Genomic DNA, 23357 nt, shown 5'->3' on the forward strand with positions numbered 1-23357 from the left:
TGCACCCTTTTACGTGGTTGCTCAGTGCTCCCCACCCCCAAGCCAGCCTATAGCAGCTATAACAGAGACGTGAAGAGGCTCCAAAATCAAATCGAACATGTCATTTGGTTACTTGGGTCCTCAAATACATGAGGACCACAGGACTGTGGAGACTTGACCATGCACGTGGGGTGGCGACTGAGGAATAATGGGCCAATGTTGACGTTGGAGGAGTGCTAGCTATGAAACTGGAAGGTTCGCTTATCAAAAACGAGCACTAACCCAGTTTGGAATAGTTTGGAGTCACATATGGGCCTAATGGCTCTTTGATTTTTACTTGCCTGAAAAGTGATGGGGCATTCCCTCCCCTCCCCCCCTCTTTCTTCTCTCTCTCTCCCACCCCCCCCCCTTTTTGGCCAGGGCCTGGGGCTTGAACTCAAGGCCTGGGCACTGTCCCTGAATGTCTTTTGCTCAAGACTAGCACTCTACCACTTGAGCCACAGCACCACTTCTTTTTCTGTTTATGTGGTACTGAAGAAGCGAAACCGGGGCTTCATGCATGCTAGGCAAGCACTTTACCACTAAGCCACGTCCCCAGCCTTCCTTTCTTTTCCTCCTTCCCTCCCTCCATCCTTTCCTTGCTTTTCTTTTTTGGTGCCAGATATGGGGCTTGAAGTCAGAGTCTGGACACTTGTCCCTGCTGTTTTTCACTCAAGGCTCTAACACTTGAGCCACAGATCCACTTCTGGTTTCCTGATGGTTAACTGTATTCTTACAGACTTTCCTGCCTAGGCTGGCTTTGACGGAGATCCTCAGATCTCAGCCTCCTGAAGTAGCCAGGATTACAGGAATGAGCCAGTAATGCCTGGCTTGTAATTTTTTTAAATAAGGTTTGTCATTGAAATAATAAATGCATTTCTGACATTAGGCCTATCCAGTTTTGAGAGCTATGACATTCTGACTCCAGCTGTTTAGTTATAGGCATTGCTGGTGGCGGAAGGTACAGCAGAGGGTGGAGGACAGATGTGTGGGCACATCTGTCCTGTTTCTTTCCTTCCCAATGTAGTTCATTTCCTGATTTTGCCTGATATATATATATATATATATATATATATATATATATATAGATAGATAGATATAGTGTATTTGTGCATGTGTGCTGTCTTGGGTCTTGAACTCAGGGCCTGAGCACTGTTCTGAACTTTTGTGCTCTCCCACTTGAGTCACAACTCCACTTACAGATTTTTCTTCTTTTTCTTTTAAGTCAGAGATTGGGATTCGAACTCAGTGCCTCTAATTCCTACTTGCAGCTTCTCCCCTCACCCGCCTCAGGTAGTTCATTGGTTTATTGGAGATCAAAGTCTCACAGACTTTCCTGACTAGGCTGGCTTTGAACTGCAATCCTCAGAGCTGTTCTCAGCCTCCTGAATAGTTAGAATGGCATGTGTGAGCCACTGGTATCTGGCTGGCTTTGGTTCTTGTTGGGCTCCAGTTAATGGAAAAGAGCATAACTCATGACCACCTGATACTGTTATATTGGTCTCAGGAAACCTCTGTTGTTGTTTTTTGCTAGTCCCAGGGCTTGAACTCAGGGCCTGAGCATTGTCCTTGGGCTTTCTCAAGGCTCGATTGAACTCTGCCATTTGAGCCATAGCACCATTCCCAGCTTTTTCCATATATGTGGTAACAAGGAATTGAATCCAGGTCTTCGTGCATGCTAGCAAGCACTCTACCACTAGGCCAAACTCCGGGTCCCAGTCTTTTCTTTTCTTTCCTTTTCTTTTCTTTTTTCTTTTCTTTTTTTTTCCCCCTAGTCTTGGGCTTGAGCTCAGGGCCTGAGCACTGTCCTTGGACTTTCTCAAGGATAGTGCTCTATCACTCGAGCCTCAGCACCACTTCCGGCTTTTTTCTATGTATGTGGTAGTAAGGAATACTTGCTAGGCAAGCACTATACCACTAGGCCAAACTCCCGGCCACCCACTCGTTCTTTTTCTTTTCCTTCCCTCCCTCCCTCCCTCTCTCTCTCTCTCCCTTCCTTCCTTGCTCTCTCTCTCTCTCTTTTCCTTCTTTCTTTCTTTCTTTCTTTCTTTCTTTCTTTCTTTCTTTCTTTCTTTCTTTCTTCCTTCCTTCCTTCCTTCCTTCCTTTCTTCCTTCCTTCCTTTCTGCATTCTTTGGTACCAGAGCTTGAACTCACGATCTGAGTGCTATCCCTTAGTTTATTTTTTCACTCAGGGCTGGTGCTCTACCACGTGCAGATTTTTGGGTGCTTCACCGAAGAGAAGAGTATCACAGACTTTCCTGCCTGGCCTGGATTTGGATCGTGATCCTCCAGATTTCAGCCTCTTAAATAGCTCAAAATGCCGGGTGCTAGTGGCTCACACCTGTAATCCTAGCTACTCAGGAGGATGAGATCTGAGGATTAGGGTTCAAAACCAGCCCAGGCACTAAAGTCTGTGACTCTCATCTCCAACTTACCACCAGAAAATCGAAAGTGACGCTGTGGCTCAAGTGGTAGAGTGACAGCCTTGAGCCGAAGAGCTCCAGAAGAGCGCCCAAGGCCAGGGTTGAAGTTCCACAATCGACAAAAATAAATAAACTAAATTAAATTAAAAAGAAAAAAATTAAAAATAACTAAATTTGCAGTCATTGGTATCTGAAAAGAAACTGTGACTTGAATAGGTAAACAATGTAAAAGCCATCAAATGGATGGAAGTTTCTGGTAGGGGTTCCTAATGGCCTGCTCTCCCCACCTGCTTTCTCTCTCTCTCTCTCTCTCTCTCTCTCTCTCTCTCTCTCTCTCTCTCTCTCTCTCTCTCTCTCTCTCTTCTCTCCAGTGCCAGTACTACGATTTAAACTCAGGGCCCAGAGCTCTCACTTGGCTTTTTCACTAAAGGCTCATTCTCTACCACTTGAGCCACAGTGCCAGTTCTAATTGTGGGGTTTATTTTTGGTGGTAGCAGTATTTGAACTCAGGACCCTGAGCTTGCTAGGCAGGGGCCCTATCCATTGAGCCATGCTCTCAGTCATTAGCATAAATAAATTCTATGCCTTCCTTAATTTCAGCTCTTAAGGTTGAACCCACAAAAGCACACCCATACTCTTTGTCTTCCCCAAACTGCACAACAGTGTAAGCTCAGCCGAGAATTCTCCCACCAGATAATAATTACCTTTTAACATTTTTCTAAGGTTGAAAAAATTTAAATCTTTCAACAGACGGCTCCATCAGGTTTCATTATCCATATTTTTGCTATGAATACATTTATTAATAAATGGGTTGTATCAATTAACAGTATAACAGCTGGAACAATAAAAGTGAAAATTAATGTCTTTGCATATGATTTCTTATTCCACTTGGAATGTTCAAGTTTCTTTGGGTTTATGTTTTCTCTTTCCTTTTTTTCCTTCCTTTCCTTTCCTTTTTCTTGTCCTTGGACTTGAAGGCAGAACCTGGGTGCAGTCTCTGAGCTTCTTTTTTGCCAGTCCTGGGCTTGAGCTCAGGGCCTGAGCACTGTCCCTTGGACTTTCTCAAGGCTAGAGCTCTACCACTTGAGCCTCAGCACCATTTCCAGCTTTTTTCTATGTATGTGATACCGAGGAATCGAACCCGGGTCTTCGTGCATGCTAGGCAAGCACGCTACCACTAGGCCAAACTCCCAGCCTCTGAGCTTCTTTTGCCCAAGGCCAGTACTCTACCACTTGAGCCACAGTGCCACTTCTGGCTTTTTTCTGAGTAGTTTATTGGAGAGAATAGTCTCATGAACTTTCCTGACCAGACTGGCTTTGAACCGTGATTCTCAGGTCTCAGCCTCCCAAGTCTCTAGGATTACAGATGTAAACTACAGCCGACATTACTCTTTTATTTTTTATGTATGTAGACAGTTGCCCAAAGAGATGTAAAATTTCCCCCCAAACTATTAAAAAAAACCCTGAATATTAAAATACAGTCATCTTCCCAACTTAAGGTTCTGTGTAAATTAAGCAGTGTATCACTAATTAGTGTCACAATGAATAAAGAACCTTGTCTGAATATCTATTTTTAATTTCCTGTTTGCGTGGGAAATACCATATCTTTCAGCTTGTTAAGGAGCTTTCTGATGTACAAGGCTCTCATCATAATTGAATAATGAGATGCTACTTAGAAGGGTGGTGTTCAAAACATTCTCCCCCCTCCAGTTACAATTTTTTTAAAGTAAATAAGTGTCATTATTTCTGTTCTTAATGTAAACAGCATGGTCAATTTTTTCCCCAAGTCTCTATTAACAGCTTTTGAATTATAACTTAGAGAAATGGGACAGAACCTTCTATGCACTTAGGAGAGTCTACTAAAAATTAATTCGAATTTCTCTGAGACTTAACTCTAGTGTTTTTTGTTGTTGTTGTTGTTTTTTTTTAAAGAGAATAGGGGCTGGTTGTTCTGCCTAGTGGTAGAGTGCTTGCCTAGCATGCACGAATACCTGGATGTGATTCCTTAGTACCACATACATAGAAAAAGCTGGAAGTGGTGCTGAGGCTCAAGTGGTAGACAGAGCTCTAGCCTTGAGAAAAAAAGCCGAAGGACAGTGCTCAAGCTCTGACTTGAAGCCCCAGGACTGGCCAAAAGCAAACAAACACAACAACAACAACAACAACAACAACAACAACAAAGTATAAGTTGTACCAGGCATTGGTGGTCCACGCCGCCTGTCATCCCAGCCCCTCAGGAGGCAGAGAGCTGAGAATCACGGTTCAAAGGCAACCTGGGCAGGAAAGTCGAGGAAAGACACCTGCACAGCCATGTTCAACAGCACACTCTTCACACTAGCCAAGCAATGGAAACAACCCAGATGCTCCAATACAGATGAATGGATACAAAAAATGTGGTACATATAGGCAATGAGTTCTTCCTAGCCACAAAACAAGATAAAATAATGGGATTTGCTGAGAAGTAGATGAAACTAGAGCAAATCCTGTTGAGTGAGATAAGTCAAGACCAAAGGAACAAAAGGCACATGGTCTCCTTGATATGTGAGTATTAGACCTAAATAATACAAGAGCAATGACTCAATACTCAGACACTCCAGGTCATCGACATGAATTTGGAGATATAAATATATATAGACATATAGGTCTATGATAGGATATACATTCTATAGACACACATTACTATATTTATGTATTTATCACATACAAAGATTCAGCTTAATATTAATTATGCTTTTAAATTTATGTGCCAGTGATTGCATATAGAGATTTTTTTCTTAAATACTTATTTATAGAACATGACATTTGAAATGTGATGTAAAAACTCATTTTAATTAAAAAAAAAAAAAGCCAGGCGTGGTGGCTCACGCCTGTAATCCTAGCTACTCAAGATGCTGATATCTGAGGATCAAGGTTCAAAGCCATCCCTGGCACAAAAGGACCTGAAACTTTTATCTCCAATTCACCTCTAGAAAACAGGAAGTGGTACTTGGCTCAAGGGTAGGTTGAGCTGAAGAGCTTAGAGACAACGTCTAGGCCAAGTTCAAGCCCCAAGACCCACAAAAAAAAAAAAAAAGTTCAGGTATGGCTCAAGTAGTAGAATACCATCTTGATTGAAAAAGCCAAGCAAGAGCCCAAGGCCTGAGTTCAAACCCCAGCAGTACTGGCAATCAATGACAAATCAATAAATCATTTTGTTGATCACCTATGAGTGTTTCAATGAACTGATCAGTTTCAGCATCTTTGGTGATGCTTATCCTAAAAGCCACAGATAGTTCTCAGTTGTCTATACTGATTCTGACTTAAGGAAGACAATTGGATTGATTTAACTAATATCTATCTATTACATGTTCTTGATTCATTATAATATAATGAATAAGTAAGCTGATAATTCATTAATTGTACTATACAAGGCAGGCTGGCATCTGAAAGGGGCATCTGCTTTTGCTTTCCTTTCTTCTCCAGGGTGTGTGTGTGTGTGTGTGTGTGTGTGTGTGTGTGTATGCTGGTTCTAGGGTTTGAACTCAGGGCCTGGGCACTGTCCCTTAGCTTTCTCACTGAAGGCTGGCATTCTGCCACTTGAGCCATACCTCCACTTTTAGCCTTTTGGTTTAATTGTAGGTAAGAGTCTCATGGAGTTTTTTGCCCTGGCTGGCTTTAAACCATGACCCACAGATCTCAGCCTCTGGAGTAGCTGAGATTACAGGCTTGGGTCACCAATGCCAAGCTTCTGGTTCCTTTCTGGAGTGGGATAAAGGGAAGCCTTCTCTACCCAGTGTTTTTCTGCCATGCCAGCCACACAAGCCTGTCATAGACATGCTTTCTTTAATCTATCACAGTGTTAAAACCCCTGGAATCCCCTTTACGATTTTCCTGTTTAAAGGAAAAACAGGAAGATAATTCTGTTTCAGCAAAGGTTCTGTCCTCACTCCACTGCCACATGTGTCAGACGGAGTAAACAGTCTGGAGTGAGGTGCCAGAGATTAAAATGGGAAGCGAGTAGGAGCCTAAAAGTGGGGAGTCAGGTGCTAATTGTATTCAGCAAGATGCAAAGATGGCAGTGCTCCTCTGTGTGTGTGTGTGTGTGTGTGTGTGTGTGTGTGTGTGTGTGTGTGTGTGTTTGGGCTGGATTTGAACCACCAGCCTATAAATCTCAACCTCCAGAGTAGTTGAGATTTACAAGCATGAGCCAGGTAGGGTCTTACTTCATGCCCAGACCAGGCTGGACTGCCATCCTCTTAACTTAGAATTTACGTTGTTGGGGATGACAGACGCTAGTAGAGAAAAATGGAATAAATAGATTCCCATTCCAGTTTTCAGAAGGAACCAATTGCTAGCCACAGTAGCTCACACCTATAAATCTTAGCTATCTGGGATGCAGAATTTCAGGGGATCAGGTTTTTAAGTCTAGCCCCAGGCAGAAAGAAATTCTCAAATGCTATCTCAACCCAAAATATCTGGATGCAATGGTACACACCTGTAATCCCAGTAAGGTGGAAACGCAGGAATGGAAGGATCAACGTCCAGGCGTAAAGTGAGACACTCTCTCAAAAATAACCAGTGCAAGCCAGGCGCTGATGGCTCACACCTGTCATCCTAGCAATTCAGGAGACTGAGATCTGACGAATCTTGGTTGAAAGCCAGTCCAGGCAGGACAGTCTCTGAGCCTATTATCTGCAGTGGACCACCAAAGAGCCAGAAGTAGAGCTGTGGCTCAAATGGTAGAATGCTAGTCTTGAGTGGGGGAAAAAAAAAAAGCTCAGGAACATCTCTCAGGCCTTGAGTTCAAGCCTCAGTCCTGGCACCCAAAAATGAAAAGAAAAGTAAGTTTACTTGATTCATGACTCAAGAGTGGGGTCAAAGAATGACAGACACTCCTTCACCATCTCTAACTGCCGCTTTCTCATAGTAACAGTGCTATCTGGAATAGCTGAGCTCCTCTGAATTGATTGCCTCTTTAGGATCTCAGCTTTTAATTCTGCTGCAATGGCAATTAGGGTTTTTTTTTGTCCTGACTTGAACTCAGGGCCTGAGCACTGTCCTTGGGCTTTCTCAAGGCTAGAGCACTAGTACTTGAGCCACAGCACCACTTTCAGCTTTTTTTTTTCTATGTATGTGGTACCAAGGAATCGAACCTGGGTCTTCGTGCATGCTAGGCAAGCACTCTACCACTAGGCCAAACTCCCGGCCCCGACAATTAGATTTTTTTTAAAACTATGTCTATGTGTGCCAGGACTGGGGTTTGCATTCAGGACCTGAGACCTGTCCCTTAGCTTTTCACTCAAGGCTGGTGTTTTCTTTCTTGAGTCACATCTTGACTTCCAGCTTTTCACTGCTTCATTGGAGATGTAAGACTCTCACAGATGTTCCTATCCTGGGGGCTGGCTTCTAACTGGGATCCTCAGATCTCAGCCTGCTGAGTGGCTGGGATTATAGGCCTGTGCTTCTTGGCCTGGGCTTTTCCCATAGCAGATACAAACCTGGTCTTGGCAAGAGTTAGCCATCCTGGAGAACGAGCAAGAAATACAGATGCGCCATGAGAATAAAAATGAGATGGTCCCTCCCCCACTCCACCCCCGCCGCCATCACCTAAATATCTTACTTTTTAGAGCTCTTTTGAAGACATCTGCACGCACACACACACACACACACACACACACACACACACACCCCGCGTGTGGAATGTGCAGTGTCTTTGTGGGCCAGGCCTGTGTACGGAGTCAGCCTGCGCTGTTTCTGCTGGCTTGTCAAGCTCACTAATTAGAGAGCTGCTGTCTGATTCACCTTGTTAATTAGAAGGACTTGCACACGCAGGCCCTAGGGGCAATGTGCGAGCAAAACCTCGCCATGCCCCGAGAACCATGCAGTCTGTGAACTCCTTCTCATCTAACTTCTATTTTTCATTGGAAATGAATAAATCATTGAGATTTTTCCCCCCTTCTCTCCCTTTCCTTGTGGAGTGAGAACGCAAGAATTCACATCTTTGTAAGATGTAAATGACATAGCTTATCCTTGAGGTGGTGTCAGTGGATGAAAAATCTGACCTGGGCTGTGGGCGGACGGGGGTGGGGGAGGGGGAGGTGGGTCTCCCCTCTGTGAACCCACATCCTTCCTCTGCTACAAATGTGTGAATGTGTGTGTGTGTGTGCGCGCACGTGCGCGTGTATGTGTGTGTGGTGTGAAGGTGGCAGGTTAGCTGTTGGAAGCTATCCTGTGGCTTCCTGGGGCACAGGGAGGTGGGGGCGGGGATGCTTCTGGAAATCCAGAGCTTGGTGGCCTGTCTTTGGACCAGCCTTTTCCCCCCAGCCTCCCCCCAGAGGCCTCCCCATCTGCTTTAGAAAGGAAACAGGTGCTGTGGGATGTTTTGATTGAGATTTTCTTCACTCTGTTTCTCTCCTTTCCTTCCTTCCTTCCTTCCTTCCTTCCTTCCTTCCTTCCTTCCTTCCTTCCTTCCTTCCTTCCTTCCTTCCTTCCTTCCTTCCTTCCTTCTGTTTTTCTTACCTTCCCCTCCCCCTCTTTTCTCTCTCTTCTCTTCCTTGCTCTCCTCCCTCCCTCCCTCTTCCCTCTCTCCCTCCCGCTCTCTCTTTTTTGAGGTAGTTGCACTGTACAGCTCAGACTGATGCTATTCAACACCCTACTCTTAAATTTCTCTCAAATGACACCAAACTCAGCCTGGCTTTATTATGGTTTTAAAAAAAATTGAGGAGGGGGGGGACAGTCCTGGATCTTGAACTCAGGGCGTGGGCACAGTCCTCGGCCACTTTTTGCTCAAAAGTAGCATTCTGCCACTTGAGCCACAACACCACTTCCAGCTTTGTCTGTGCATGTGGTACTGAGGAATTAACCCAGGGCTTCGTGCATGCTAGGCGAGCACTCTAGCACCAGGCCACACTCCTGGCACTATAGTTAACTTTTAATAGACACATCTGCACATGTTGGGGTCTCCCACCTTTTTTTTTTTTTTTTTTTTTGCCAGTCCTGGGCTTGAGCTCAGGGCCTGAGCACTGTCCTTGGGTTTTCTCAAGGCTCTACCACTTGAGCCTCAGCACCACTTCCAGCTTTTTCTCTATGTATGTGGTACTGAGGAATCGAACCCGGGTCTTCATGCATGCTAGGCAAGCACTTTAACCACTAGGCCAAACTCCCGGCCCCAGGGGTCTCCCATCTTTTATCCTAGCTATTCAGGAGGCTGAAATTGGACGATTGCATTTCAAAGTCAGCTCAGGCAGGAAAGTCATCTCTAATAAACCACCAAAAAAGCAAGAAGTGGAGCTGTGGCTCAAATGGTAGAGCACCAGCCTAGAGTGAAAAAACGAAGGGACAGTGCCCAGACCTTCTCCGTTCAAGTCCCAGTACTGACATAAAACAAACCGTGCTTCTACTGCTTCCTCTCTCCCCGCCTCATCCCGAATTCCCTATTCATCAATGACTGTCAATGATTCTTCTCACAGATTTTATTCATAATTACAATGTGTTTTGAAATTACCCTCTTTTTTGTTTCGTGGGTCATGGGGCTTGAACTCTGCCTGGGCGCTGTCCCTGAGCTCTTCAGCTCAAGGCTACCACCCTACCCTTGAGTCAACCCCCCCCTTCCCATTTTCTGGAGGTTAATTGGAGATAAGAGTCTCAGGTCCTTTTGTGCCCAGGCTGGCTTTGAACCTTGATCCTCAGATCTCAGCCTCCTGAGTAGCTAGGATGACAGGCGTGAGCCACTAGCATGTGGCTAGAAGTATTATTTTATTTAACTAGTACATGGAAACCTCCCCCCCCCCCCCAGCTTTTTTTTCCCTCCATGGTGGGGCTGATCTGGGAGACCAGAGGCCTGGGAAAACCCAGGTTGACCAGCTGGAAGCATGATGGAAGTCCAGCTGTGCAGAGTTCAAGGGCGCCCTCTCAAGGAGACCAGATGCCAAAGCAGACTCAGAGGCCCTGCAGCCTCACGGGTAACGTCGCCAGCCAGTGCCATTTTTGTGTGTGCCTTAAGGCCACAAGGGGACAGAGACATTCTTTAGAGTGTGGAAGAGGGGCAGAGCGGGAACTGGAGCAGCGGGTGCCTTTAGGGGCTTCCAGAGGTGTTGAGGTGGTGTGACAGAACTTTGGCCTCCAGGCCCCTAATTCTCACCTTCAGCTTCCTCTTCATCCAGACCCAGCTGTGCCACATACCTTGGTATCACCTGAGATACGGTTCCATTTCCGAATCTTGCTGCACCTCTGCTCTAATCGGGATCTTAAAGTGTTACTGAGAAAAAGCTTGGTTCTCAGCAGGGGGTGGGTGCTGGAACTTTTAGAGTGTGTGTGTGTGTGTGTGTGTGTGTGTGTGTTTGGGTTTTTGTTTTGTGCGTATGTGTAATTAATTGGAAATAGGAGTTTTTGACCTGGTTGCCTTTGGCTCACGCCTGTCATTTTAACTATTCAAGAGGCTGAGATCTGAAGATCGTGGTTCAAAGCTAGCCCGAACAGGAAAGTTTATGAGACTCTCATCTCCAATGAACCAGCAAAGAAGCCCAAGAAAGTGGAGGTATGGTTCAAGTGGCAGAACACTAGCCTGGCGCTAAAACCTGTGCAAGGACAGCCTCTAGGCTATGAGTTCAAGCCCCAATACTGGCACAAAGAGAGGCTCAGAGACTGTCACCCTGAGGTTTTCTTTTCTGAGTGATCTTTTTTTTCAGCCAAGTAGACTGTATTCTAGAGACACCTGACCATTGTGATAACCCTGGTGGGCGGTGAGCAAGGCAAATTAGCTCAAAGATGATTGATTTTCTTTTTTTAGTGTGCAATTTTACCTTCACCCTTTTCCTTCTTACGTGCCAGGCCAGTGTCATAATTCCTTCTCCTAGAGATTTCCCCAGTAGAGAGATCGCACCTCCATTTACCATTGCCTGGGGCACATCGTTACAATACGGTCCAAGTAGCCATTTTCTTTCTCTAACTACAAATAAGGATCAATCGAATTTTAAATGAGTCCTCCGGGGCCAGCTCCCCTGCTCGTGACCTTTGTGAAATGGTTACCAGAGCGAGCAGGTGGGCAGAGCTCTCTAAACTGGCCTTTCCTCTGGACACAGGCCAAACTATATTCCAAATGGAAGCCACAGTCGGCTTCTGATTACAGAAAGATGCTTGTGGGGTGGCATACACGCCTGGTTTGTTTAGATCCAGTTCCTAGCTTCTTGGTTGGTGTTGCTTTGTGTCAGTCCTGGGGCTTGAACTCAGGACCTAGGCAATGTCTTTGAGGTGGTTTTTGTGTGTGTGTGTGTGTGTGTGTGTGTGTGTGTGTTTTGTTTTGTTTTTGCCAGTCCTTGGCTTGAGCTCAGGGCCTGAGCACTGTCCTTGGACTTTCTCAAGGTTAGAGCTCTACCACTTGAGCCTCAGCACCACTTCTGCCTTTTTTTCTATGTATGTGGTACGGAGGAATTGAACCCGGGTCTTCGTGCATGCTTGGCAAGCACTCTATCACTAGGCCAAACTCCCAGCCCTGTCCCTGAGCGTTTTTGAGCTAGGATGACAAACGTGGGCCACCGATACCCCAGCAAATCCCCTGTCTGTGTGTTCCAAAGTCTATACTTGATCTTGCCTTTGTTTGGAAATGGGAATTCAGAATGTTCTAGAAACCTTTACACCTGCACTTAAACCAAAACAACAAAACAAAAAACCCTGTTCTATGCTAGAAAGACCTTTCTTGTATTTTTTTTTTCTGAATCTCTGGATTTGATCTCAAAAGGCTAAGCTTTATATTCTGGAGCTGCAATCACCTGCAGGCTGAACAGTTCTTGAAAGAGTTGAGGCCAGAACTTGGGCTAGTCAAGCAGTGAGACATCTCATCCTCTGAGCTGGGGTTTCTGATTCTGTATAAAATCGGCTGCAGAAGTGCTGAGCTCCTCAAAGGCCATTGGTACCGCTTGAATCCTACCACAATGTTCCCCTAAACATAAGTTCTTTTATTTCAGAAGAGAAAGGTGAGGCTGGGGGCATACATCTGTCACCCTAGCTACTCAGGAGGCTGAGATCTGAGGATCACAGTTCAAAGCCAGCCTGGGCAGGAAAAATCTCCAATAAACCACCCTCTAAAAAGCCAGAAGTAGAGCTCCGGCTCAAGTGATAGAGCACTAGCCTTGGTTGAAAGAAGCTCAGGAAAGTGACTAGGCCCTGAGTTCAAGCCTCAGGGCACGCAAAAAGAAAGAAAAAGAGAAGGAAAAGATAAGGAGGCAGCCTGGTGGCAGCAAGGACCACGTGACCATTGCAAGAGTGAGAAGTTACTGCAAACTCTACTTCTGTGTCTTCCTTTTTTAAAAATATTTATTTACTTATTTGGTGACTGTATCGGAGCTTGAATTCAGGGCTTTCACACTGTCCCTTAGCTTTTTCTACTCAAGGCTGGTGCTCTACCGCTTGAGCCACATCTCCACTTCCTGCTTTTTGCTGGTTAGAGACAAGAATCTCAAGGATTTTTCTGGCCTGGCTGACTTTGAACCCGAATTCTCAGATCTCATCATCCTGAGTAGCTAGGATTATAGGGATGAGCTACCAGCATCCAAACATCTTTTTTTTTTCCTTTGTGCCGAGTCTTGAACTTAGAACCTTAGCTTTTTCACTCAAAGCTGACAATCTATCAGTTATCATTTGAACCATAGCTTACTTCTAGCCTTTTTTGTTTGTTTGTTTGTGGTTCATTGGAGATGAGTCTTATGGACTTTACCTGATGAGGCTGGCTTTGAACCCTCAGATCTCAATAACTAAGATGACAGCTGCCTTGCTTGTCTTTATCTTTTGTGTTCAATCTCTGCAGAGAGGCGACTGCTGATTCCAGTGAAGCTGGTTTTTCCCACTATTTACATGTGTACATGTAAGTGTTTTCTAAGATGCTTACATTAGTGTCATGTTTTGCAGATGATATATAACAGGGGTGCTGAGGTGATAACCTTTAGTGTAAAATCTATTGCTCTTAGGAACAGAAAAATGAACTGTGATACAACACAGTATGGTAATGGATCACACCTCGGGCAAATTGTATCTCCTGCATTTCACCTTTGGCTTGGCACCTGTGGTATTAATAATTATTCTGATTAGGATAATGGCCTATTGTGTGTGTGTGTGTGTGTGTGTGTGTGTGTGTGTGTGCACGTCAGGTGATGTCCCTGAGCTTCTTTTGTTCAAGGCTAGTACTCTACTACTTGAGCCACAGCTCCATTTGTCTTTTTTTTTTTTTTGTGGTTAAATGGAGATAAGATTCTTATGGGAGACTGGGAGTTTGGCCTAGTGGTACAGTATGTATGCCTAGCATACCTGAAGACCCGGGTTCAAATCCTCAGTACCACATACATAGAAAAAGCTGGAAATGATGCTGTGGCTCTAGGGGTAGAGCTCTAGCCTTGAGAAAGCCCAAGGACAGCACTCATGCCCTGAGTTCAAGCCCCAGGACTGGCAAAAAAAAAAATTCTCATGGATTTGCCTGCCTGGGCTGGCTTTGAACTGCAATCCTCATATCTCAAAGTCCTGAGTAGCTAGGATCACAGGCTATGTGAGACACTGGCACCCGGCTGGCCTATAGTGTGTGTGTACGTGTGTGTGTTCATAATTTGTACTTAAAGTTACCATTTAATGCCCAAGGTGGTTCTGTTTTGTCTGTGTGTCTGTCTGTTTGATTTTTGTTTATTGCCAGTCCTGCGGCTTAAACTCGGGGCCTGGGTACTGTCCTTGGACATTTTGCTCAAGGCTAGCACTCTGCCACTTGAGCCACAGTGCCACACCCAGTCTTTTCTGTGTATGTGGTACTGAGGAATCGAACCTAGGGCTTCATGCATGCTAGGCTACACACCTGGCCCCTGTGTTGTATATTTATAATGACATCCCTGGGCATAGTAGTACACACCTGTAATCCAGGATTCTGGAGGCTTCCCTAGGAGAATCTCCTGTTCAAGGCCAGCCTGGACCACATAGTACCAGGTTGTCTCCAGAAATAAAGAAAGGCAGGTACTGCATCTGGTGATGCATCTGTCATCCTAGTGACGTGGGAGGCTGAGATCTATCTAAAGATCCCAGTTCAAAACCTGCCCTGTCAGGAAAAGTCCATGGGATTCTTTTGTGCAATGAACCAGCAAAAAGCCAAAAGTATTGTTGTGGCTCAGGTGGTAGTGCACCAGCCTTGAGCACAAAAGGGATGGAGCCTAGGCCTTGAGTTTAAGCTCTGGGACCTGTGTGTGACCCCCCCCCACACACACACACCAAGCAACAACACCAAAAAAAGATAGAAACCTCACAGATGCAACAAAAAAAATGTTCTCGTGTCGTTCCAGGCTAGGCAAAGCGGATGCACCGTTGTATAGCCAGGCTGTTCTTTGCCTTTTGAGCAGATACAAAGGAACAGGAGTATAGCAATAATAATAATAATAATAATAATAATAATAATAATAATAGTAATAACTACTTACGTGATGATTCCAAATTTTCACTCCAATCCTCAGTTCTCCCTTTTGTGTTTTTGTTTTCTTCTCCTGGCTCGGGCAGGCTCTGAGACGGTGCAAGGCCGAGCGTAGCTGTGCGCTTGAACAGAGCTACGACCTTCAGCTCTCCAGGAACAAGATCGCTGTCACTGTCACCGCCTCTGCCTTTGATAAGATCATGGCTGCACACTGCCAGAAAGGAATCAGGAGAAATGACAGGGAGGGGAAAAAAAAATGAGTCCTGAGGGAGTGGAGAAGAAGCCCCTGCTGCCTCTGTGTGAGAGTTCCTGGTGTCTTCCTCACAGAGTGAGTGTGCCTGTCTCACTGGTGTGTGAGTTCAGTGCTGGCCTGAGGTGAACATGTGAGCACTTCACCCAAGGCCTTTCCAACACATCCAGAGTCTCCTGGGGGATTTGCCATTAAGATGACGTCTGTCGCAGGGCGTCAGTGGCTCATATCTTTCATCCCAGCTACTCAGGAGACCGATATGAGGATCACAGTTCAAAGCCAGCCAGGGCAGGAGAGTCTATGAGAGTCTTTTTATCTGGTAACTTTTTCTTGTGGGTCCTGGGGCTTGAATTCTGGGCCTGGGCATTGTCCCTGAGCTCTTTTGCTCAAGGCTGGTGCTCCACCACTTGAACCACAGCTCCATTTTTGGCTTTTTGCAGATTCATTGGAAACAAGAATTCATGAGCTTTCAGGCTTGGGCTGTCTTCAAACTGAGACCATCATGATCTCAGCCTCTCAACTTCTGCCTTTCCATGCCTCAAACCAGGAATCCCTCATCTTTACCTCCCAACTCACCGCTACAATACACATGTACCACCACACCCATCCCTTAAATATTTTACTTTTCGAGTAGTTTCATGCCTGTCTCTACTCTGCTTTCTCCCCTAATTAATATTCTGCTTCAACAAACCTACTTCTCTCTTTTAGAATAAGCAAAGCAATATGGAACTATTGGAGAGTCTCTTGTTTGTATAGTTTTCATGCAATGCTAGGATCAGAACTCAGGTCCTTGACCATCTAAGACCAACATTATACCACTGAGCCATAGCCTCTGTCACCAAACTGCCTTCCACTCTTCCTAATATCCTTGTTTTAGTTCCAGAATTCCATCAGGGATATGCAGCCATTCAATATCCTTAGGCATGTGAAAATATCTCCTGCTTTCTTTGGTTTTGATGACCTTAAGAGATTTGAGGTCAGGTATTTTGAAGAATGTGCCTCAGCTGGAATGTGTCTGCTGAGATATATATATATATATATACATATATATATATACATACATATGTATTGGCTGGACTTGGGTTATGGATTTGAGATGAAGGAGAGAAGTGCTGTTAATCACATCATAATATCTAGAAGTACCTTTCCTTCAGCTTATCCTAAGTGCTTGTCAGATTTCTCCACTGGAGAGGTATCCTTTACAGCCCTGTGCCAGCACCTCCTACCTGTAATGCCAGCTACTCAAGAGGCTGAGAGCTGCAGATTAAGGTCTGAAGCCCATACTGAGACATGGACAGAGAGACAAACTTTAAGAACTGTTTAGTCCTAGCTGGGTTCAGAGATTTCTCAATCCAACTTTCTCCCAGTGGGAGGCATCGCAAAGCCAAAAGTGAGTTTCGGGTCAAAGATCAAATCCAGGGTATTGTTAAGAAAATGTTTCTGGGTGAAAGGGGAGACGGAGAGAGCTCTACCGCTGGCGCCTTTCTCTTAAGCCCATGGGAAGTGTGAAGCCAGCCACATGTGGCGGTGATGGGTAACTGTAATCTCAGCTAGGAGGGAGGCAGAGACTGGAGGATGGTAATTGGAGGCCAGCTGGGCAGAAGGTAGTATGACCCTGTTTCTACTAACAGGCTGGGTGTGGTAGCACAGGTCTGTATTCCCAGCTGTGTGGAAGGCAGAGCTGAGAGCATCTTGATCTAAGAAGTCTCACCCAGTGATTTGCAGGTGGGCTGACCTCAGAGAATCTAGCTTTTCCTTAGCCCCTGGTTCTTTGCTCTCCATAGGGGCAACACAGGGCTGGCTTCCTTGAATCCCTGGTCACAATTAGAGCAAGAAAGAGCCCCTCAGGCCGTCCACATCCTAAGCAAGCCCTCTCCAGACCCCAGCGTATCTATGCAGAAGAGGGTGGTCCCTCCATCCAATCTGGGGACCCAGAGAGGTGGGAAAGGAAGGCTGTGTGTGTGTGTGTATGTGTGTGTGTGTGTGTGTGTGTGTGTGAGTGACAGCACCACAATCCCATTTTTTAGAGGTTCAGGCTAGGAGGGTTTACCCTACCCACCTCCCTTGGGCTCCCCTACAACATTTCAGCTGCCTGGGGTCTGGAGAGCACTGTATTTTGCGAAGGCCTTTGCTGGACAGCCTGGGGGCAGGCAAGGCCAGCTGCAGGGGAGTGGGGAGGGAGGGGGAGCCCCAGGCGCTGACCAGAGAGAACCTGGGGTCAGGTTTCTGGGCCACAAGTCAGGCCCATCCCCACTTTTCCCTGCTACCCCCCTCCCCCACAAAAAATGCCTGCTGAGTCAGTTTACCCTGAAGGAGGCAGAAGGGACCTGGAGGTTGGGGGACTTGGGTGGCAGGTGTGTGTGTGTGTGTGTGTGTGTGTGTGTGAGCGTGTGGAGGGGGTGACAGGGTCCAGATACACGTTAGGGTCATGGTTTTCTGGACCTCATCTGCAGAAGAACTGGGAGGCAGGATGGGGAGGAGAGGTGGAGGAGGGCTGGGGAGAAATGGGGGCGATCTGGGGGGCCTGAGATGGGAGGAGGGGGTGGACTGGGGTGTGGGCTGACTGGCCAAAGTTTCCACCCAGCCTACTGGAGCAGCTTGGAAATGAGTCTTTCCGGTGGGTTTACCTGGCCTGCATCCTCCCCTCCCCCGCCTGGCCTCCCCTCCAGAGCGGCCTGCAATCTCAGCACCCAGGCTTGGCCTCAGGCCTCAGGAAAGCCAGGGGAAGCTCCGAGGCTCAGCATCCAGGCCTGCGCTCTGTCCCTGAGCTCTTTGGCTCAAGGCTAGGGCCTCTACCATCTTAATCCACAGCTGGTTTTCTGGTGACTTACTGCAGATTGGACTCTCACAGATTTTCCTGTCCCGGCTGGCTTTGAACAGGGATTTTCAGATCACAGTAGCTACGATGGCAGATGTGAGTCATGGGTACCTGGCAAGGGGACTACTTTCTTTCTTTTCTTTTTATGGAGAAACTGAGGCACAGCAGACCAAAGGCTTCCTGGTTAATGAACCAACCACAAAACAGCCTGACCAAGGCCAGGATTTTTCCCCAAGGATTGAATTTGGGGCCTCTTTGAGTACACCACAGGAGGCCAGGGTTGAAGAAAAGCCAGTCAACCCCAACAGCTCCAACCACCCTGGCGCTGGTGGCTCACACCTGTAATCCCAACTTCTCAGGAGGCTGAGATAGGAAGATCATGGTTCAAAGATAGCCCAGGCAGGAAAGTCCACGAAACTCTTCGTTCCAATTAACAACAACAGAAGCCAAAGTAGAGCTGTGATTCAAGTGGCAAGAGCACTAGCCTTGAACAAGAAAACTCAGGCACTGAGTTCAAGCCCCAAGACTGGGAGCAAAGAAAGAAAGAGAGAAAAAGAGAAGAAGAGAAAGAAAGAAGGAAGAGGGAAAGAAGGGAAGGAGGGAGAGAGGAAGAGAAGGAAGAGAAGGGAGGGAAGGAAGGAAGGCAAATTCAAACAATGATTTTACCTGGCCACTCCTTGAGACAGTTCTATTTCTGGGAATGAAAAATGATCAACTATTGTCTTAAATTCTGTACTGATTAGCATCCTTCCTTAGCTTCCAAGTTCCTTTGGGCTGAATCTGAGTAGCTTGCATTTTATGACTTTTTAGAAAATATCATTTTGATGAATTTTTATCAGTTCTTCAAATTGGGGGTGGGAATCTCTTAATTATAGGAGAAAACATTTTGACAGAGAAAGGCCAGATCTTTAGAAGGAGTCCCAAGGCAATGAACACTTTCCTAAGAAACATCTCAGGGTGGGCTGGGAAGGTGGCTTAGTGGTAGAGTGCTTGCCTAGCATGCATGACTCCTGGATTCGATTCCTCAGTAGCACATACACAGAAAAAGCTAGAAGTGGGACTGTGGTTCAAGTGGTAGAGTGCTAGCCTTGAGGAAAAGCTCAGAGACAGTGTCCAAGCCCTGAGTACAAGCCCCAGGATTGGCAAAGAAAAAGGAGGAGGAGTAAGAAGAGGAGGAGGAGGAGGAAGAGGAGGGGGAGGGGGAGGGAGAAGAGAGAGAAAGAAAGAAAAAAGAAAGAAAAATACCCAGGGTAAGCAAATCTTTCTCTGAAGACTTCTGGGTCAAGAACCAAGAAGAGGGGCCAGGAGTTTGGCCTAGTGGTACAGTGATTGCCTAGCATGTACAAAGACCTAGGTTCGATTCATTGGTACCATGTACGTAGAAAAACTGGAAGTGATGCTGTGGCTCAAGTGTTGGAGCTCTAGCCTTGAGAAAGCCCAAGGACAGTGCTCAGGCCCTGAGTTCAAGCCCCAAGCCCATGAAGAAATGTTCTTACTGACTACCAGGTCATCTTTCTTCTGGTTAATTGTTGCCTAGAAAATAAAAAATAATCTGGGTGCAGTGGCTCACGCCTGTAATCCTAGCTACTCAGGAGACTGAGACATGAGGATCAGGGTTCAAAGCCAACCCAGATACTAAAAAGTCCATGAGACTCTTATCTCCAATTAACCACTAGAAAACCAGAAGTGGTGCTGTGACTCAAGGGTAGGGTGGTAGCCTTGAGCTGAAGAGCTCAGGGACAGCACCTAGGCCTAGAGTTCAAGCCCCATGACCCACCAAAAAATAAAAATTAAAAAAAAAATAAACAAACATTGGCTTAAACTCATTCCTGCTTCCCTTCAGTCTTGGTGCTGGAGACAAGGTGCTACCTCAGTTATACTGATTTCAAAAAAATTCTTAATAATTTCCTTCCTTCCGTTCTTCCTTCTCCTTCCTTCCTTTCTTTCTTTCCTTCTTTTTTTTTTTTATTTGTTGGTCAGTGGTGGGGCTTGAACTCAGGGCCTGGGTGCTGTCCTGAGCTCTTTTGCTGAAGGCTAGTGAAGGCTAGCACCCCACTACTTTGAGACACAACATCACTTCTGGTCGTTCGTTGGCGATAAGTCTCACAACTTACCTGGCTGAGATGGTTTTAAACTATGATCCTCAGATCTCAGCCTCCTGAGTAGCTAGGATGACAGGTGTGAGCCACCAGCACTCAGCATCTCCCCAACCATTTCTAGCTTAAAAAATGAGGGAGGGGGGCGGTCAGGGAGTTTGGCCTAGTGGTAGAGTGCTGGCCTAGCATGCACGAAGACCTGGGTTCGATTCCTCAGTACCACATACACAGAAAAAGCTGCAAGTGGTGCTGTGGCTCAAGTGGCAGAGCACTAAATTTTAGCAAATAGTGTTCAAGGACAGTGCCCAAACCCTGAGTTCAAGCCCAGGACTGGCAAAAAATAAAATAATTTTTTTTCAGCTAATGGCCAGGCCTAGTGGCTTATACTTTTTTTTTTTTTGCCAGTCCTGGGCTTGCACTCAGAGCCTGAGCACTGTCTTTGGACTTTCTCAAGACTAGAGCTCCACCACTTAAGCCACAGCACCACTTCCAGCTTTTTGCTATGTGTGTGGTACTGAGGAATGGAGCCTGGGTCTTTGTGCATGCTAGGCAAGCACTCTACCATGAGGCCAAACTCCTGGCCAAATCTGTAAGACTCTTATCTCCAGTAACGACCCAATAGCCAAAAGTGGAACTGTGACTCAAGTGGTAGAGTGTCAGTCTTGAGTGAAAAAGCTAAGGGATAGCCCAGGCCCTAAGGTTAAGACCCAGTACAGGCACACACACACGAAAAAGAAAGAGAGAAAGAAAGGGTAATATTCCCAGGCTACACATTTGTTGGAGAAATGATAGTATTGTGGTCATATTTTAAAGCTATCTTTCAGAAACACAGGGTTAAATATTTAGTTGACTAGATACCACATATGGAAATTATTTCTAAGTAGGTTTATAGATAGGACCAAAGTGGAGATTAAAACAAGATTATTAGGGGGCCGGGAGTTTGGCCTAGTGGTAGAATTTTTGCCTAGCATGCATGACAACCGGGTTCAATTCCTTCATACCACATGCATAGCAAAAAGCCAGAAGAAGTTGGGTATGATGGCTCATATCTGTAATCCCAGCTACTCAGGAGGCTGAGATCTGAGGATCAAGGTTCAAAGTCAGCCCAGGCACAAAAGGACCTGAGACTCTTATCTCCAATTAACCTGGAGATTGAAGGGGGGCTTGGCCCAGGGGTAGGGCCATAGCCTTGAGCTGAAGAGCTCAGGGACAATACCCAGGCCGAGGGTAGGGTGGTAGGCTTGAGCTGGAGAGCTCAGGGACAGTGCCCAGGCTGAGTTCAAGCCCCATGACCCACAAAAAAAAAAAAAAAAGGTAAGAAAAAGACAGAAAGGAAAAGAAAAAGAAAAAAGCCAGAAGGGCTGTGGGTCAAGTGGTAGAGCTCGCTCTGTCTTTGAGAAAGCCCAAGGACAGTGCTTAGGCCCTGAGTTCAAGGCCCAGGACTGGCAAAACAAAACAAAACAAAAAAAACCCTAAGATATTAGTAGTAATGGGTTTGTGGAGGTTATTAAATTGTACATGCTACATAATGATGAGTTATGATTATTAGTGCTGGTATTAGGACTTGAAGTCAAGGCCTGGGCACTGGTCCTTAGCTTTTTCAGTCAAGGCTGGAGCTCTACCATTTGAGTCACGGCTCCACTTCCAGCTTTTTGCTGGTTACATTAGAAATAAGAGTCTCAAGCTTTCCTGTCCAGACTGGCTTGGAACCATGATCCTCTGATCTCAGCCTCCTGAAGTGCTGGGATTGCAGGTGTGATCTGCCAGTACTCTGCTGTTGAGGACCTCTAGCTGCCCACACTGGAGATGGACTTCACCCCTTAGAGAAGAGTTGGGGAGGGGAGGGAGTGGGAAGAGAAAGCTGCCAAATGGAAAGTAAGCAGGCCGGGCAGGAGATCCCATGTTTGATATGAAGCCTGAGAGGTGGAGAAGAAAAAAAAAAACCAACTCACAGCAGGTGTCAGGTCCTCCATCAACAAGATTATCAGATGGTTAGACTCGACCTGCAGGAAGGACCTGTTTAGTCCTAATAGAGTCTCTGATCATCAGCTGCCAGCAGCCTTGTTCTTCCCTGTGTGTGTGTGTGTGTGTGTGTGTGTGTGTTAACCGAACAACTTGGGGCCTTGAATTTCTTTTTTCTTTTGCCAGTCCTGGGGCTTGAACTCAGGGCCTGAGCACTGTCTTTGGGCTTGCCTCAAGGCTAGCACTCTACCACGTGAGCCTAACACCACTTCCAGCTTTTCTATGTGCGTGATACCGAGGAATTGAACCCAGGTCTTTGTGCATGCTAGGCAAGCACTCTACCACTAGGCCAAACTCAATTTTTTTTTTTTTTTTTGAGACAGAGTCTTAGTATGTAGAGCAGGCTGGCCTCAAGTCTTGTTGCAGTCTCCTGAGTGCCGGGATTATAGATGTGTGCTACCATACCTGGTTCATCTCCATCTCCATATTTACAGAAGATGTGCGAATATTTAGAAATATAATCAGCTGTCTGGAGTCAGTTATTTGTGGGGGGTGTCGAAGTGATTAAGGGGCTTTTTGGTTCTATCCTTCAGGATAATGGGACTGGCTGGCTCAAGGACAAGCAGAGGACAGCAGAAAGGACAGAGACCCCATTTCCTAACAGCTAGAAGGTGAGTTTTGTTTGAAGTTGCTCAAGCTTTTGAATAATGGATTCTGTCATTTGTTATATTAATGATATTCTTTAAATTCTTACTAAAAAGGACAAATCCTTTTTTTCTTCCTTTGTCCTTTCCTTTATCATGGACTTTATTTTCCAATCCTTCCATTTTCAACCCCCCGGTGTTTGTCATTTTGCCCCCCAAAATAGTAACTTTTGTGCTCAACTCTCTATCAATGCTGAATAAAAATAAAGATGATTTTTTAACAAAAAAATTCTTTTAAGCACCAAAGGAGATGGTTTTCAGCAGATAATTTTACATATTTACATATTTTACCTTAAGCATTTTTGTAGTGTCTGCCTAGTGGTGAATGGATCAGATTATTTATTTCTTTACTTATTTGGAGGGGGAGGTACTTTTTAAATGATCCACTTTTGGCTTTTAAGCTTTAGCAAGGGCAGAAATGAATTTTAACTCTTTTTTTTTTGCTTATTCAATTTTCACATCTTTGCATTTCCTTATTTTGCTTTGCTTAAAATAAAACTGCCTGAAGTATCACACACACACACACACACACACACACACACACACACCTCTGTCTTTCTCCATAGCAAAGTCAATACGGCTTTTCTTAGTATGGGGTCCCAGGATGGGGAGGGATTTGGGGGTGAGAATAAGGTCTTGACTGGCCTGACTGAAGGGGCTACTGAAGGGTGCT

The sequence above is a fragment of the Megascapheus bottae genome, chromosome 31, assembly GCF_031878675.1.
Source record: "Megascapheus bottae isolate mThoBot1 chromosome 31, mThoBot2.hap1, whole genome shotgun sequence".
In the NCBI taxonomy this organism is placed as follows: Eukaryota; Metazoa; Chordata; class Mammalia; order Rodentia; family Geomyidae; genus Megascapheus; species Megascapheus bottae.